General features: G+C 42.3%; 1 protein-coding gene across 1 annotated transcript in view; it reads right to left on the reverse strand.

The window, feature by feature from the left end:
- LOC140409092 (talin-1) overlaps positions 1-18,524 on the reverse strand; it is a 359,042-nt gene that overhangs the window by 233,554 nt on the left and 106,964 nt on the right. Inside the window, exon 2 of the mRNA XM_072497200.1 lies at positions 2,912-2,989. The gene's annotated coding sequence lies outside the window, so the exon portion shown is untranslated. The remainder of the gene's footprint in view (positions 1-2,911; positions 2,990-18,524) is intronic.

Here is an 18,524-nt window from a genome sequence, read left to right on the forward strand (position 1 = left end):
ACATTTCATCTTGAGACATACAAGGGGTGCTTCTGCATTCTGTAAGCCTGGGGTCAGAGAATTAGGGTTTCATTAGTGCAGCCCCAGTTAGAATAGTGAAGCTCTTTGCAGCAATATCCCAAATGGCTTAACAGTCTGCACATAAAACAAAAATGGTGTAAGCATTCATACCCATTTCAATAATCAACTATTATAAAACATTTGAAAAATATCTACAAGTAGGAATCATCTTCCTTCAGCAAGTCTGCCACTGAACTCAATTTCCCAGCAAATGCAATAAACCCACTCCAATGTACAAATCGGTAGGATTGACAAAATGATGCAATTTCTTTTTATAAAAAAAAGTTAGCATATTGAGCAGAGCCAAAAATGATTAATAATTGAGCTTATTTTGATGACATGTAGAGGTATTAATTTGGAAAGTACACATCATCTAGACAAAAGGTAAGAGCCTAGCTATAGAAAACATCACAAGTTCACACAAAGTATTTTAAGCACTGTCTGAATGGACAGTACAAATTTTCCACTCAGTAAAAGCAACAACCACATGTCCAAACAAGCTTTATTTGGCATGCAGAGCACCTCGATCTGGGGATTGTGGGGTGGGAAAATGGCTGAAGTGAGTAAATACATCTGCACAATATATTCACAGGTGGCTTCACCAATGGGCCACATGACTCTTCTGGTTACTTTATTCTCCACATCACGCCACAGCTATGACAAATCTCTATTTAAAAATAAATCTGCAAGCTCTAGTGAGGCTACGTTTCAGAGGCCCAAAAGCCCCAAAACTGCATGAGCAAAACTAGGGACAGAGAAGGAGGTGCAAATACAACCAATACAGACAAGCGCATAAGAAATTGGAGTAGACGACCATTTGACCCTCTTGAGCCTCCTCAGCCATTGAATAAGAGCACGGCTAATCCGATTGTGGCCTTAACACCATTTTCCTGCCTGCCCCCGATACAATCGATTCCCTTATCAATCAAAAATCTGTCCAACTCAGCCTTGAATATATTCGATGACCCAAGCCTTGAATCTATGCGATGACCTGACCTCCACTGCTCTCAGAAGAGAATTCCAAAGACAAAATCTTACGAGGGAAGGAAAGGAGGCCCATTTAAAAAAATTATATTCCATAGTTCTAGATACCCATGAAGGGAAACATCCTCTCACAATATTTCCAGTCAAGCCTTCTCAATCTTATATATTTCAATATGATCACCTTTCATTCTTCCAAACTCCGATGAGTACAGGCTCAACCTGCTCACCTTTTTCTCACAAATCAATCGTTCATTCCAGGAATCAGGCCAGTGAACATTCTCTGAAATGCTTCCAATACGATTATATTCCAGCTTAGAGATGAATGCTGTACACAGTACTCTAGGCGTGGTCCCAGTAATGCCCTGTACAGTTGTATCAAGACTTCCCTACTTTTACACTCTATCCTCCTTGTAACGAAGCCCAATATTCTATTTACCTTACTAATTATTTGCCGTACCTGTATGCTAACCTTTTGCAATTCTTCTGTACTGCAGCATTCTGCACTCACGTCATTTAAATTTTCTGAAACTTACTGCAATTTTCGAAACATGTCTGATTTAGTCAAGAAACAAACTTCCATTCCCTTGTGTATTTCCTACAACTATTACAATTTTGTCTTCCTTCCCCGAGGTCTAATTTTTACATCAGTTTAGAGCCTAATCAGCTCTGAGAAATATTTTACACAGATAATAATAATAATCTTCATTAATGTCACAAGTAGGCTTACATTAACACGGCAATGAAGTTACTGTGAAAATCCCCTGGACGACACATCTCCGGTGCCTGTTCAGGTACACCGAGGGAGAATTCAGAATGTCCAATTCACATAACAGGCATGTCTTTCGGGACTTTGCGGGAGGAAACCGGAGCACCCGGAGGAAACCTACATAGACACGGGGCCATGTAAATTGCCCTTAATTGGAAAAAATAGCTTACTCTAAATTTAAAAAAATGAAAACAAAAATTAAAGTACATCAGACTCCAAATGAAAATACTACGCTGCTGTCGCTGACCTGTGATACCACATTAAAAATCATGCCAAAATCCCATGAGGCTTTCAACATTCTGGAGTAGCATCTCCTAGGAGTATCCAGTGCTGAGTAAAACAGGCATTTTGTTGCTATTGCCCTTCACGACGACCTACGCGTGCTTGGTTGGATTTTCCGCTTACATAAAGATGAAACTGGCTGAATTCTGCATCTGATATGTGCATTGTCCTCTCCTCCCATGAACCTGATTCAAGTGAGATTGTGAGGACCAACCAGACTCCCCTTGCGCATTAAAGATAAGCGAACGTGGCAAAGGCAGCAAAAGTCGGCTGATTGGCAAAAGTGGATCTCGTGAAAAAAAAAGTTTGAAAAACACTGATCTACAAGACGCACTGCAGGAACTCACCAAGGCTCCTTAGACAGCACGTTCCAAACCCACAGCCACTATCATCTAGAAGGAAAAGGGCAGCAGATACCCGTGAAGCTAGAGAAAAGTAAGGCAGAAAAGAGGATTATGATGAAAGGTTTAGATGAGGAAAGATGGGAGGAAACTCAGGTGAAGTATATACACGTCATAGATTGGTTGATCAATTGGCCTGTTTCTTTGCCGCATATCTTTTTTCTATTTAGCTTTAAACAAGATTGTTCTTCAAGTTATTAATTTCCAAAATAGGGACTGAAAAAGTCTGATATATTGTGGATGAGATGTATCAAACCTACAACATTCAGACTAACAGAAGGAAGACATTTTGAAAAAAAGGTTTTGTGGTCAATGCATATAAGCACAAAAGCCAATACGCAAGACGATTAGCATTTAGGTTGATTAGAATGCTAGTGTTGACCGTCGCATTTGAAGATGTTGCACTGTGCAGTCTTACCTTTTAGAAAGAGATAGAGAATGTGTTTCACAGCTTCCTCTCTTCTGACCAGGAACACAGGCCTCTCCAGCTTTAGCTCTGAAACAGAGACAAAAAAATCATTAAATTACACCAAACAGAAAAAAAAATACCAGACTTTCAAAAGGGGCTTCTTCAAAGTTTGGGCAGTGTCATGATATGCAGACATGCAGATAATGATGTACAGACAGGCAGCTAATGAACACAGTGAACAGGACATGACCAATGAGCAGGCAGGACACTCCGGGGTGGTATCTCACTATAAAAGGCACAAGGCACTCACACTCCACCTCTTTCCACTGATGAACATCTACAGAGTGAGTCAGGATGTATGTACAGTATCACACCTCCAGCACATGGCTAAGAGCTAGTCTGGTTCAGTCAGACTGAGTAACCACACTTAGGTTAGCATAGAGTCGAACTCAGAGAACTGTGCTACTGGTTCAATAAATCAGATTGAACTAACTTCAAGGTCTGGAGTATCTTTTGGTTAAAGCTGCATCCAGTTGCAGCCTGTGTTATCCCAGAGTACATAACACAAGAGGCAGTAGGCTACAGGCTTCCAAATTCCATTACTAAAGCACAAATAAATCTATGAAAAAGGGAGGTGCAATGCTTAGCATCCCCATTTGAAGCAGGTTTTGCGAAATGGCCAATTATGACTCCAAATCAGTAGAAGTGTATGAAGTCAAGTGCTGAAGTGTTTTTCTCCTACGTTTGCTGTTTTCAGATAATGCTGTCTGTATTGCTTTTCCTTTTCAATGTTACATATTCAGATACTTTAACAACAAATGCCTCCGCTACATTGAAAACATTGTCATCTTTAGTTAATGCATCATGTTGGGCCGCGTGAAGTCATTAGCAAATGTCCGAAATGGAATAACAAAAGATAAAAAATTATATACTTGTTAATGGTAATGAACTGTTATCACCTTCTTCTCAAAATCACCCCAACACCAAAGATCATTGTGCTTGACAGACCCAAGAAGCAGAGTGCAGTTAATTGATGCACGTAGAAAAATTGAAACCAACAAGAGTTCTGGGTTTTCTTCAAATGTAATACCAATCTAGGCAAGGAAAAATCATGGTCGGAGACATAGCTATTACTGCAGCTCACCAATATGCTGAAGTTATGTGTCAAGAAGTCCACAGATGCCATTGATACCACACTATGTTTGCATGGTATAAGAAGGCATCTGTTTCTGGACAGCTCTCTCACTCCCTCAGGCAGGCCCAAGACAAAAGAAACTCAGCTCTTGTATGAAATCTCAAGACAGCTTGAAGTCCAACACTCATTGCTACTTTTAAAAAAAAACTTCAGCGAAAGGAGCAAGAACAGCAAGTACTTGGCCTTGGGTAACTCAAGGAACTTCAGAAAAATGTTAACTACCGGATTTTTAAATTTAGAGTATCCAATTATTCTTTTTCCCAAGTAAGGGGCAATTCAGCACAGCCAATCCACCTAAACTGAACATCTTTTGGGTTGTGGGGTGAGACCCACGCAAACACAGGGGGAATGCACAAACTCCCCACGGATTGTGAACCGGGGTCGAACCCAGGAACTCCGTGCCATGAGGCAGCAGTGCCAGCCACCACACCGCCCTCGAGAAAAGTTAACTATTTACAGAATTAGTTATTTGAATCCATAGAATATCCAGTGCAGGAGGCCCATTGAGTCTGCACCAACCCTTCGAAAGAGCACTCTACTTAGGCTCACTCTCCCGCAACCCTGTGCATTCATCATGGCAATAGATAGGATAGATGCGGGCAGGTTGTTTCCACTGGCGGGTGAAAGCAGAACTAGGGGGCATAGCCTCAAAATAAGGGGAAGTAGATTTAGGACTGAGCTTAGGAGGAACTTCTTCACCCAAAGGGTTGTGAATCTATGGAATTCCCTGCCCAGTGAAGCAGTTGAGGCTCCTTCATTAAATGTTTTCAAGATAAAGATAGATAGTTTTTTGAAGAATAAAGGAATAAAGGGTTATGGTGTTTGGGCTGGAAAGTGGAGCTGAGTCCACAAAAGATCAGCCATGATCTCATTGAATGGCGGAGCAGGCTCGAGGGGCCAGATGGCCTACTCCTGCTCCTAGTTCTTATGATCTTATTAATCCACCTAACTTGCGCATCTTTTGAACTGTGGGAGGAAACCAGAGCACCTGGAAGAAACCCAGACACATGGACAACATGCAAAACAGAGTCACCCAAGGCCAGAATCAAACCCGGGTCCCTGGCACTGTGGCAGCAGTGCTAACCACTGCACCACCGTGCTCATTAGCTAAATAGGTTGCATGGGGGGGGGGGGGGGGGGAAAGAGGGGCAGCGTACAGTGTGGCTTGTTAGCTTGCGAAACAAGTGCAATTGTTTTTCCCTCTCACTCCAGTCTTCTGCCTTCCCACCTGAGTCAATGTTCAGCCGTTGCTGAGAACACAATGTTTTTAAATCTTTAGAGAAAATGTCAACATTAATCACGTTCAGTTTTGTTACAAGCATTGTAGAAGTGTCATAGCAGGCAAGTAAAATGTTCTGTGCCAAATTTATTTCAGTGCAAAAAAAAAGTCAGCAGTCAAAACTCCTAATTGCTATTTTGGCCTTCCAAATTTAGGGTGCTGATCTTACAAAAATATCTCGGGCATTACACAGAAACGTGTAGTACAATTGATTTATTTTTAGATGCATTGCCTATTAGGTGAGCAAACTTCACAATTTGTACACATGTGGATACCACACATCGATTAAATTATGAACTTTTGATTAAACTGGGTTGAAGATACATGGAGAATTCAGTATTCAATAGTACTATTAAGTCTTGACTGTGTTAATTTTATTATTCGGAGAGAGTTAGGGAACTCTATTGTTATCTGTATGTATATCCAGAATGTCACATTCACTACTGCACTACAGTTAGTGTACCAAAGCAACAAGGGGTTGGTTTAGCTCAGGTGGCTAGACAGCTGGTTCGTGCTGCAGAACTACCTGGTTCATTGTGCAGCAGCGCAGGTTTAATTCCTGTACCGGCTGAGGTTATTCATGAAGGTCCTGCCTTCTCAATCTTGCCCTTGCCCGAGGTGTGGTCATCCTCAGGTTAAACCACTACCAATCATCTCTCCCCCTCAAAGGGCAAAGCAGCCTATGGTCACCTGGGACTATAGAGACTTTACCTTTTTACAGTTCCAAAGCAACAATGTGTCGCTCCACAGCCAGATCTGAGAAAAATACATTTGATGGCAACTCCTGCATCGATGTAAAATAGGGTCATTATTTCAAACTTCAGGACTGCCAGATGAACATACTGGCAGATAGGACCTTGGTTCAACAATTAACATTTGGATTTGAACTCCAATTAAAAAATGATCTATAAATAATAATTCTGATTTTCTCACGCGTTTTATATGGAATCGATTTTACTAAATAAATGTTGCACCTTTGGCTACTTCATGGATCAAGCAAGCGAGATTCATATCCTCTGAACTACAATTACATTTATACAAATCGGTTTTGCAGATTAATTAGGACTCTGTACTAAAATTTATATTGATAATATATCAGTTATTAAAAAACAGGAACAACACAACCTTATATTTATCAAATGTGCACTATAGTGGTTGTACTCTCCCAGAATGGTTCAAACTTCACGCCATGGCAGTTTGAACATTGGAATTCAGTTTTACTTAAATATGCAACCAAAACAATCCTGGTGACAGTAATGAAACTGTTGGACTGTATTAAAATCTCAGTCAATCTATGGCTGGGAAGGAAACCTGCCCCACTTATTCAGTCACATAACATTAGTTTGGCACCAAGGTGGCTAAAGCTAACTGGCTTCTCCAGTCATATAACAAGCCATTCAGCTGCATCAAAAGTGCTGCAATGCTCTAGATCCACCACCTTTTCCAATCTTTTAAAAAATAAACTTTAGGAAACCAGCAACAGATAGCACTAGAGTCTTGGTTTGGTTCCAAGAAATTATTTCAAGATTGTTTGGAAATGCAATTTTAACGTGGTCCTTTTTACTTCAAAGATTTGTGTATGTGATCTTCCCCAAGTTACTCTGTTCCCCGATCTCTTTCAATTGTACCATTTAATGTGCAAGGTCTCTCCTCACTCTTGCTCCCAAAAGGAAACACCGAACAGTATCAAATGTCCATCCTTCATTTGCCTGTTTATTTAATCAGATTGTCTGCTATTGTGCACGTTGAAATCAGGCAATTATTGTTAAGCATCCTGACTGAATACTATAAATATTAAGTTCTAAATAGTCATCTGCACAGAATGTTTAACAGAACATAAAAAGAATTATACAGTACAGTAGGAGGCTGCCAGACCTGTGACTATGCTAGCTCTTTGAGCATTCAAATTAGACCTAATCCCCTGCTTCATCCCTCCATAATCCTGTCAGGTTTTTGTCTTTTCAATTATACAGCCAATTCACTTTTGATAGCTGTAATGGGAACTTCTTTCATCTCCCTTTCAGGTAGTGCCTTCCAGATTATTGGCATAAAATAATCCACTCCATTGAATAGGTTGGAGTCTGCACATTCTCCCCGTGTCTGCGTGGGTTTCTTCCGGGTGCTCCAGTTTCCTCCCACAAGTCCCGAAAGACGTGCTGTTAGGTCATTTGGACATTCTGAATTCTCCCTCTGTGTACCCGAACAGGCACCATTTTCACAGTAACTTCATTGCAGTGTTAATGTAAGCCTACTTGTGACAATAAAGATTATTATAGGTTTGTGATAGTTGGCCAATAAAAGGCAAATGACTGCATATGTATTTAACTGCTTAATTCATTAGCACACACCTGCAATTCTCAAAATTATTTAGGTATAGCTTTAAAGAAATTGAAAAATACAAATATAGATTTACTTTTAATGTAAATTTTTTAATTCAATTGCAGTATTTCATATATATTTCATGGAGGCAAATAAACATGCACAAACATGTATTAAAACAAAACTGCTGTATGGGAATCTTTCAAGTGGGGCGAATGTAGACAGCTTCTAAACAAAACATTTTGAATTGTTGTTTAAAGAGGCAGCTATATCCTGCAGCTAAGAAAATAGTCTGATGAAATGGAAGCTTTCTGTATAATTATTTGTTTACATTTTTTAAATAGTTATTCGCTAAAACAGATAATCTCTGTCCTCCCATCCCCAACATTTTCCGGAGGCAATGCTAACTTTAGGGTCATTTAAGAGCTAAAAATATTCCTTTTGCACATACGCTCATGGAACTTAGAAAAAGATTGTCTGGTCCTGACGATGCTGGGATGAGCTAACTAACTGTTGTTGCTCTTATTAGCCTTAGTTTTATTAGCTCTGAAAATGTCACCTTTGCTCACAAGTCGCCAGGTATCTTTCTGATACCGCCACGTGGTTCAAGCTCGAGTTATGATTAATAAGTCAGCACACCGCTTAGTAAGATTGAAATCAACGGTCATTTATTATGTACAGCAATCAATACTTACACAATAATCCTACTATCTATATCAAAACCTACCACTACTGGCCAATACTTAACTTTTGGGGATGGCCCACCAGGTCAGGGAAACGAATGGTTTATCGAATTGGATCTGGCCTGAGTGATTCAAAAGGCTGATACGGGTCAATGGCTAGGAGTCTCTATCGGGTAGCGATCGCTGGAGTCAAACTTAGTTTCTGGTCGATGTTCTTGCGAAGGTTGCGAGCAGGAGAAGAAGGAAGCGAGAGAGCGATCTGAACTTGGCCCCTCAATTTATAGGGCCCAGGAGCTTCCCGCCTCTCGAGACGGCCCTTGACACCGAGTCCCAAGTGATTGGACTTGTTCCCAATCACTGGGTTCAATATGCTCCAATAATGGGGCGATTCCTCGATCGGGGGGGGGGGGGGGTCTGTCTTTGTTTCGGCCACTGCAGGCGCCGAGAGGTTTGGCCCGGCATTCAATTGCTAATATGTTGCAATTGTTCTCGGGGATAGCCGATTAAACTGCAGATGTCTGTGTCTGTGTTGATGTGCTGCTAATAGTCGTAGGTATCGATCTGGGCTGACTTCCCCAGAGCCGAATACGCTATTCTGTCTGCAGCTGTCCGTTTGTGTCCTGTTGGCTGCTTTTCCCATCAGCCTTTTCGGTTAGCCATTTTATAGCAGGTTTTGGCCAAATTAATAGTGAAGCAGCCATTTTAGGTGGCTACACTGTGCAGAGTAATAATGTAACCTAGAATGTCTGAAAGAACAGTCTATGTCATTTTTCAAGACACAAAGGCATGGGGGGGGGGGGGGGGGAGAGAAAGAGAACATAGATCAGATCAGCACAGTACAGGGCCTTCAGCCCACGATGTTGTGCCGACCATTTTTCCTAATCCAAGATCAACCTAACCTACACCCCTTCAATTTACTGCTGTCCATGTGTCTGTCTAAGAGTCGCTTAGATGTCCCTAATGACTCTGACACCACCACCTCTGCTGGCAGTGCATTCCACGCACCCACCACTCTCTGTGTGAACCTACCTCTGACATCTCCCCTATACCTTCCTCCAATCACCTTAAAATTATGTCACCCTGGGGAAAAGTCTCTGGTTATCCACTCTATCCATGCCTCTCTTCACCTTGCACACCTCTATCAAGTCACCACTCTGCCTTCTTCACTCCAGTGAGAAATGCCCTAGCTCCCGCAACCTTTCTTCATAAGACATGCCCTCCAGTCCAAGCAGCAGCCTGGTAAATCTCCTCTGCACCCTCTCCAAAGCATCCACATTCTTCCTATAATGAGGCGACCAGAACTGGACACAATATTCCAAGTGTGGTCTATTGAAATGAAATGAAAATCACTTATTGTCACAAGTAGGCTTCAATGAAGTTATTGTGAAAAGCCCCTAGTCGCCACATTCCGGCGCCTGTTCGGGGAAGCTGGTACGGGAATTGAACCATGCTTCAGGCCTGCCTTGGTCTGCTTTAAAAGCCAGCTATTTAGCCCAGTGTTTTATAACGTGGATCTTAAACTCAATCTTCCTGTTAATGAAAGCCAACACACTATACGCCTTCTTAACAACCCCATCAACCTGGGTGGAAACTTTGAGGGATCTATGTACGTGGACCCCAAGATCCCTCTGGTCTTCCACACTTCCAAGAATCCTGCCTTTAACCCTATATTCAGCATTAAAATTCAACCTTCCAAAATGAATCATTTCACATTTATCAAGGTTGAACTCCATCTGCCTCTTCTCAGACCAGCTCTGCATCCTGTCAATGTCCTGCTGTAACCTACAACAACCCTCAACACTATCTACAACTCCACCAACCTTCGTGTCATCGGCAAACTTACTAACCCACCCTTCCACTTCCTCATCCAAGTCATTTATAAAAACCACAAATCGCAGCGCTCTCAGAACAGATCCCTGCGGGATACCACTGGTCACCGACCTCCAGGCGGAATACTTTCCATCCACTACCACTCGCTGTCTTCTTTCGGCCAGCCAATTCTGTATTCAGACTGCCAAATTTTCCTGTATCCCATACCCTCTGACTTTCTGAATGAGCCTACCATGGGGAACCTTATCAAATGCCTTACTGAAATGCATATACACCACATCCACTGCCCTACCTTCATCAATGTGTCTCGTCACATCCTCAAAGAATTCAATGTGGCTTGTGAGGCATGACCTGCCCCTCACAAACCCATGCTGACTATCTTTAATCAAACTATGTTTTTCTAAATAATCATAAATCCTATCTCTCAGAATCCTTTCCAATACTTTGCTCACCACAGACGTAAGACTGATGGGTCTGTAATTCCCAGGGATTTCCATATTCCCTTTCTTGAACAGGGGAACAACATTCGCCACCCTCCAATCATCCGGTACTACTCCAGTGGAGAGTGAGGACGCAAAGATCATCGCCAACGGCGCAGCAATCTCCTCCCTCGCTTCCTGTAGTAACCTTGGGTATATCCCGTCAGGCCCAGGGGACCTATCTATCCTGATGCTTTTCAAAATTTCCAACACATCCTCCTTCTTAATATCAACCTGTTCAAGTATATTAACCTGGTTCACACTGTTCTCATGAGCAACAAGGTTCCTCTCTCTAGTGAATACTAAAGCAAAATATTCATTTAGGGCCTCCCCCATCTCCTCAGACTCGAGGCACGTTCCCTCCACTATCCCTGATCGGCCCTACTTTCACTTTGATCACCCTCTTATATCTCACATAAGTGTAGAATGCCTTGGGGTTTTCCCTAATCCTTCTCACCAGGGCTTTTTCATGCCCCCATCTAGCTCTCCTCAGACCATTTTTGAGTTCCTTCCTGGCTACCTTGTAACCTTCGAGAGCAGAGTCAGATCCTTGCTTCCTCAACCTTACGTAAGCTTCCTTCTTCCACTTGACTAGAAGCTCCACTTCTCTTGTCATCCAAGGCTCCTTCACCTTACCATTCCTTCCTTGTCTCAGTGGGACAAAACAATTCAGCACTCGCAGCAAGTGTTCCTTAAACAACCCCCACATTACGGTTGTGCATTTCCCCAAGAACAATTGTTCCTGCTTTATGCTCCTCAGCTCTGTCTAATAGCAGTATAATTTCCCCTCCCCCAATTAAATACCTTCCCATACTGCCTGTTCCTATCCCTCTCCATGACTATAGTAAAGGTCAAGGATTGTAGTCACTGTCACTGAAATGCTCTCCCACCGAGACATCTGACATCTGGCCTGGTTCGTTGCCGAGCACCAAGTCCAATATGGCCTCTCCCCTAGTCGGCCTATCTACATATTGAGTCAATAATCCTTCCTGTACACACCTGACAAAATCTGCTCCATCCAAACCATTTGCACTAAGGAGGTTCCAGTCAATATTAGGGAAGTTGAAGTCACCCATGACAACAACTCGGTTACATCTGCACTTTTCCAAGATCTGCCGCCCAATCTGTTTCTCTATTTCTCTGCTGCTATTAGGGGGTCTATAGAAAACTCCCAAGAAAGTGACTGCTCCTTTCTTGTTTCTTACTTCCACCCATACTGACTCAGTAGACAAACCCTTCTCAACTATCTCCCTTTCTGCAGTTGTGGTGCACTCCCTAATTAACAGTGCCACTCCCCCTCCTCGTTTACCTCCCTCCCCATTCTTCTGAAAACATCTAAACCCCGGAACATCTAAAAAACATTCCTGCCCGTGATATCCATGTCTCCGTAATGGCCACAACATCGTAGTCCCAAGTACTGATCCATGCTCCGAGTTCATCTCCCTGAGAAGAGATTTAAAGAGAGAGAGACACACATTCTTGTACACAAGGCCCCTAAACATTAAGCAACCAATGGGTTTCTGCTCCTTAAAAGGCACTGGGTTGTTCCAACTACATCCAGAGCTCCAAAAGGGACAGGGTTTGGACTATCGGTTATTCTCACAGCATCTCAATTGCCTACCAACTGCTAAATTGCAGGGAAGACCTTACAGTTGCATACTGCCTTTCATTAGGACAAAATGCTCCAATTACGTACCGTTGAAAATTAGACACTGTAAAAAGTCACATGGTTGTCCATGAAAAAACACACAAAGGTAAAACGATCCTACTAACATTCTGCCTCTCACATTCAGCATTACATTTCTGATTTTAATATGCGATAGTTTGACTGAGTCAGTTAACTGCAGCCAGATTGTATGATTAACTTACAGCATGTAATCTTCAGTGAATTTTCAATCTTCAAACAATCTGAAACTCTCATGTAATGGTTAAACAGAACCAAGCAGACTTCATGTACTGTACAGGAAGGAGTTTTAAAGACACTGAGATAACATGAGCACTGCACTGCCCAGCAATAATTTTGTTATGCATTACATAAATATGTACACTCCCTGCTGGATGCTAAGGCAGCCGTTTTTCCCTGTTACACATTCCAGAGTGCAGTTTGTGTTGCTTACTCCCTGAATGAGCAGTATGCTTGGAATGCCTCCATAGGAACTGATTCCCCGGACGATGATTAGCTTGACCACGAACAATGTAGTCACTTCCTCTTTTGCCAGCATGCCTTTAAAAGGGAATTATTCACCAGCAAGAATCTGACACAACTGAACAGTTTTCTTTTTAAAAAGCATTCTGAAGTGTAATAAAGTACTCCCTCCCCCTCTTCCTCCCTGCCAAACTTGACGTCTACAATTTGGGCCTTGTGTTGAGCAGAACAAAGATGGCTTCATCCACACACACACCGGTTCAGAACTTTTGCTAATCAATTAGGAAGCGTAGGGATGCTCGATTTTTCAAATGGGTGAATGGTGGCCTCTGAATTATCACAGCTGTGTTCAACCCAATGGGATGCACCAACAACAGTGGGAATATGCGGGAATAACTGGTTTAGCACAGTGGGATAAACAGCTGGCTTGTAATGCACAACAAGGCCAGCAGCGTGGGTTCAATTCCTGTACCGGCCTCCCCGAACAGGCGCTGGAATGTGGCGACTAGGGGCTTTTCACAGTAACTTCATTGAAGCCTACTTTTGACAATAAGCGATTATTATTATTAACTAAAACTGAGCCAAAATATGTTGGGTGCTAAGAACACATTCTCCCCATGTCGATGTCTGCGTGGGTCTCTTCTCTTCCCCCCCCCCCCCCCCAAACCCAAAGATGTGCAGGGTAGATGGATTGGCCACACTAAATTACCCCTTAATTGGGGGGGAAAAACTTTAAATAAAGAAGAAACTTGCTGCACAAGCAGACATACATTTGCACAAAACTTTGAAATGCAGATTTCATGTCACTTCCTGCAAAAGTAAATTTAGTAGCAGAAACCATTGCTGATGTGATAGGTACAGCATGCTCTATTAATGGCCATGCAAAAAGAATTCTGCACCATTAACCCATTACAGCTGCTGTGATTTCCACATCAGCTTGTTATTTTTTATAATCCAACTGTAAAAAAATACCTGTCCCAAACCCATGGAGGATATTTTAGAGGAAAAAAATTGTGTTTCCCCCCACCCTAATCTCTGCGGTTTTGTGCACTTTTGTTTGTTATATAAATAGTGATGGGACTAAAAGCTATTTGACTAGGTGGGGCAATGTGCCGGAAAGAGACGTCATGGAATCTCCAGGGTTGAACAGCATTATCCATGTTTCACGATGTACCTGGTTCTTCTTGGAATTTGCTCAGAATTGCACTGCTACAGTCCCCCTGTATTCTCAGCTTTGAGGCAAAATAGGAGCAGTGTCTTGGTGGTATTGTCACTGGATTTGTTGTAAAAATTCATCTGATGCACTTCGGAAATTTGTCTTCCTACCTACTCTGGCCTACATGTGACCCCAGATTCACAGCAATATGGTTGACTCTTAAATGCCCTCATGGAAGGGCAATAAATGCTGGCCCAGCCAGCAAGGCCCACATCCCATGAACAAATAAAAAAGTAAGGCCCAAAAAGTTTTTGACGTCAATTATCGTAAATTACAAAATTTTGCAGATTGCACTTTATATGCCCGTTCTGCCATTTGCACTCCATGTTCCAGTTCAAAACTGAACCTTAAATACCAGACCAGGACTTCCTTTCTCGAACACCAAGCAAGTTACACCATAAGAACAGAAATAGGCCAGTCAACCCCTCAAACCTGATCCACCATTTCATTAAAATCATAGTTGACCTGCATTTCATTTCCATCAACTGTAGCAACGTTCCTTCTTCCCTTAACCTTTAATATCCTTTATTTTTTTTTTCATATCGCAGTTATGAAATTTGCACATGGTTAAATCTCTCTGCATTTTCCGGTTTGAAGAAAAGGGAGAAAGGTAAACAAACTGCTTTTATGTTGTGTCTTTCATGACCTCAGGATGCCTCAAAATACTTAACATAGGAAAACACAGAAAGATTCTACAATTGGCAACGAGACATGACCAAACAATCTATTTTAATGATGATGGTTGAAGGATAAAGAATAGAAGTGCAGAACAGGCCATTTAGCCCAACAGGCCTATACTGGTGTTTGTATTCCACTAGCCTCCTGTCACCTTATTTCATCTCACTCTATCAACATATCTTTCGATGCCTTTCTCCCTGATCCACATATCTCATTTCCCCCAAATGCGTCAATTCGATTTTATTTGTCTCAACAACTGTGGTAGCAGGCTCCACATGTTAATGTCTGAGCAAAGAAATTTCTCGGATTCCATAGTGGACTAATTGCTGTATATCGTATTCATGGCTCCCACTTTGGGTCTCCCCATAACTCGAAACATCTTTGCCACATAATCATCTTCCAGCTTCACCCATTTTACTTGGGGTCACTACAGTGCTAGTTGATCACCCTTCTCCACCATGTCATCTTGTCTCACTCGTGCCTCTCCCCAACCCGCTGCACTCAAGTTTCTCATCAGCACATCTTTCTATCTGATCTTGGGCTTTCCTCTTCATCTTCCTGGCAGTCCCACCTCACATTTTCCCTCTCTGCATCAGGTGACCACATTTAGAATCTCTTCTCGGCTACTTTTTGAGTAGGCCATTTGGCCCAGAGTCTGTTCTGACATTCATCATCATGGCTGAGCATCCAACTCAGTATCCTGTTCCCGCTTCCCCCCCTCCCCCCATATCCTTTGATCCCTCTAGCCCCAAGAGCCATACCTAACTGCTTCTTGAAAAAATACTTGAAAATGTAAATGCTTCCAATGGTAGCAAATTCACAGGCTCACTACTCTCTCGTTGAAAAAAATTCTCCTCATCTCTGTCCTAAATGGTTTATCCCGTATCCTTAGACTGTGACTCAGGTTCTGGACTCCCCCACCATCAGGAACACCCTTCCTGCATCTATGTTTCTATGAGATTTCTCCCCCTCACCCCTCCCCACATTCTTTTAAACTCCAGTGAATATAACCTTGACCGACTCAATCTCTCCTCATAAGTCAGTCACAGAAGTCTGGTAAACCTTCACTGCACTCCCTCTATAGCAACAGCATCCTTCCTCAGATAAGGGAAACAAAACTGCAAACAATAATCCAGGTGTGGTTTCACCAAGGCCCTCTATAAGTGAAGCAAGATTTCCTGTTCCTGTACTCTTATCCACTCGCTATGATGGTTAACATACCATCTGCCTTCTTCACCATCTGCTGCACCTGTATGCTTACTTTCAGCAACTGGTAGACAAAGACACCCAGGTTTCATTGCACATTTGTGCTCTCCCAATCTGTAGCCATTCAGATAATAATCTGCCTTTCTGGTTTGCTGCCGAAGTGGATAACCTCACATTTATACACATTATTCTGCACCTGCAGTGCACTTGCCCACTCATTCAACTTATCCAAATCACATTGAAGCACCTCTTGCATTTTCCGCACAGCTTATTCCCTCCCCCCAGCTTTGTGATGCTCCCACAATCTTCATTGATCCCCTAATGTGCTGGTTCCTGATTTTGTCCATTCTCATTACTCGACACACCCACCTCAGTATTCACATCTGATTAGTATTTGCTTGTTATTCCTTTCTTCTTGATGTTGCCCAAGTTTCTGCATTGTATAGCAAGGACTACTTTAGAACGTTCTTGTAGATTCTTCCTTTCAATTTCAATGATACTTTCCTATCATGTAACACTCCATACAAACATACAAATAAGGAGCTGGAATAGGCCATTCGGTCCCTCGAGCCTGTTCCGCCATTTGATAAGATCATGCCTGAACTGATTGTGACCTCAACTTTACTGCCTGTCTACCCCCCTATAAAGCCCATAAGGGGAATCGTCCTTTCAGCACCCACCCTGTCAAGTCCCTCAGGATATTACATATTTCAATAAGATCACATCTCCTTCTCCTGAAGTCCAATGGATATTGTCCCAATCTGTCCAACCGTCCTTCATAAAACAACTCCTTTATCCTATGAATCAGTCGAGTAAACCTTCTCTGAACAGCTCCTAATTTTAAGAGCAATGTGGTTGATTCTTAAAATAACATCCAGTTCGAGGGCAATTAGGGATGGGCAAACAATGCTGGCCTTGCCTGCGACGGGGAATCTGGGTTCCATTTTGAATTCAACTAGGATCGTAACACCGTTCTCAAATAAGACAACCAAAACTGTACACAGTACTCTAGAAGTTGTCTCACCAATGTCCTGTACAACTGTAGCAAAACTTGCCTACTTTTAAATTCCATTCCCCTTGCAATAAATGACAACATTCGATTTGCCTTCCTAATCGTTTTCTGTACCTGCATACTGATATTTCCTGATGTAGTAGGACACCCTGATCCCTCTGTATCGCTAGTTGTGCAATCTCTCATCGTTTAAATAATTATATGTGACTCGACACAACAATGGTCTTGGGCAAGTTTGATTAACGGAGTAATGAGAGGATTGCCTGGCGACATCTACAAACTTCCCTTTGTCATCAGACTCTGCCTCATTTGTCAGGATATGTATTGTTGGAAAATACCTTCATTAATTTAGTTGTTTTCAGCTGATGGTTTTCATGTAATACATGGCAAGTGAAATGAAAATCGCTTATTGTCACAAGTAGGCTTCAAATGAAGTTACTGTGAAAAATCCCTAGTCGCCACATTCCGGCGCCTGTTCGGGGAGGCTGGTACGGGAATTGAACCGTGCTGCTGGCCTGCCTTGGTCTGCTTTCAAAGCCAGCAATTTAGCCCTGTGCTAAACCAGCGGTATACCTTTAAGCTATTGTTCTTCATTCGTTAACTTGGTTATATTCACCCATTTATGTGTAAATCTGCCCAGTCTGACAAATCTCAGCCTGTTGTGGCGACTTCGATCACAAGTGCCGGCTTGTCTCAAAGAACATAAGAACCAAGAGCAGGATTAGGCAATTCAGCCCCTCAAGACTGCTCCGTCATTCAATACGATCATGACTCAACTTTGCTTTCCTTCACGTTCTTTCTAACCCTTCAGCCCATTACTAATTAAAAATCTGTCTGTCTCCTCATTTCTTTTCTCTTTATAAATTTAGAGTAGCCAATTATTTTTTTCCAATTAAGGGGCAATTTAATGTAGCCAATCCATCTACCCTGCAAATCTTTTTCGGTTGTAGGAGTGAGTACCACGCAGACACTGGGCGAATGTGCAAACTACACACGGACAGTGACCCAGGGCTGGGTTTGAACAGTGCTAGCCACTGTACCACCATGCTGTCCCATCTCCTCAAGTTTATTCAATGTCCCGACAAACATCATACTCTGGGGTAGTGAATTCCACAGATTCACAACCCTTTGAGAGAAGTAATTCCTTCTCATTTCTGTTTTAAATCTGCTACCCCTTATCCTAAAACTATGGCCTCCCATTCTAGATTGCCCCACAAGAGGAAGTATCCACTCTACGTCTATTTTGTCTATACCTTTTATCATCTTGTATATAAAGAGACATAACTTGTAAATCAGGGCGTCTGAAGATTTAATGTACCCATTTATATCTGCCTTTGCATCACAGTTCCAGTCCATGGGACAATGCAACCACAATTGTGCAATTGTTGAGACACAATATCATTCCAGCAGCTACCCTCATTAATATACAAGTGCACATTGAAGACAGTGGAATGTGTGACACAGTGTGACTCCAATATGGCATGCTTTCTTAACTGCTACAACCACACTGAATGTAGGATTAACACAATTAACTCATGTCAGCCTTCTGTCTCATAGGATGGCTTGCACCATGGTGGTC

The sequence above is a fragment of the Scyliorhinus torazame genome, chromosome 3 (genome assembly GCF_047496885.1).
Source record: "Scyliorhinus torazame isolate Kashiwa2021f chromosome 3, sScyTor2.1, whole genome shotgun sequence".
NCBI lineage: Eukaryota > Metazoa > Chordata > Chondrichthyes > Carcharhiniformes > Scyliorhinidae > Scyliorhinus > Scyliorhinus torazame.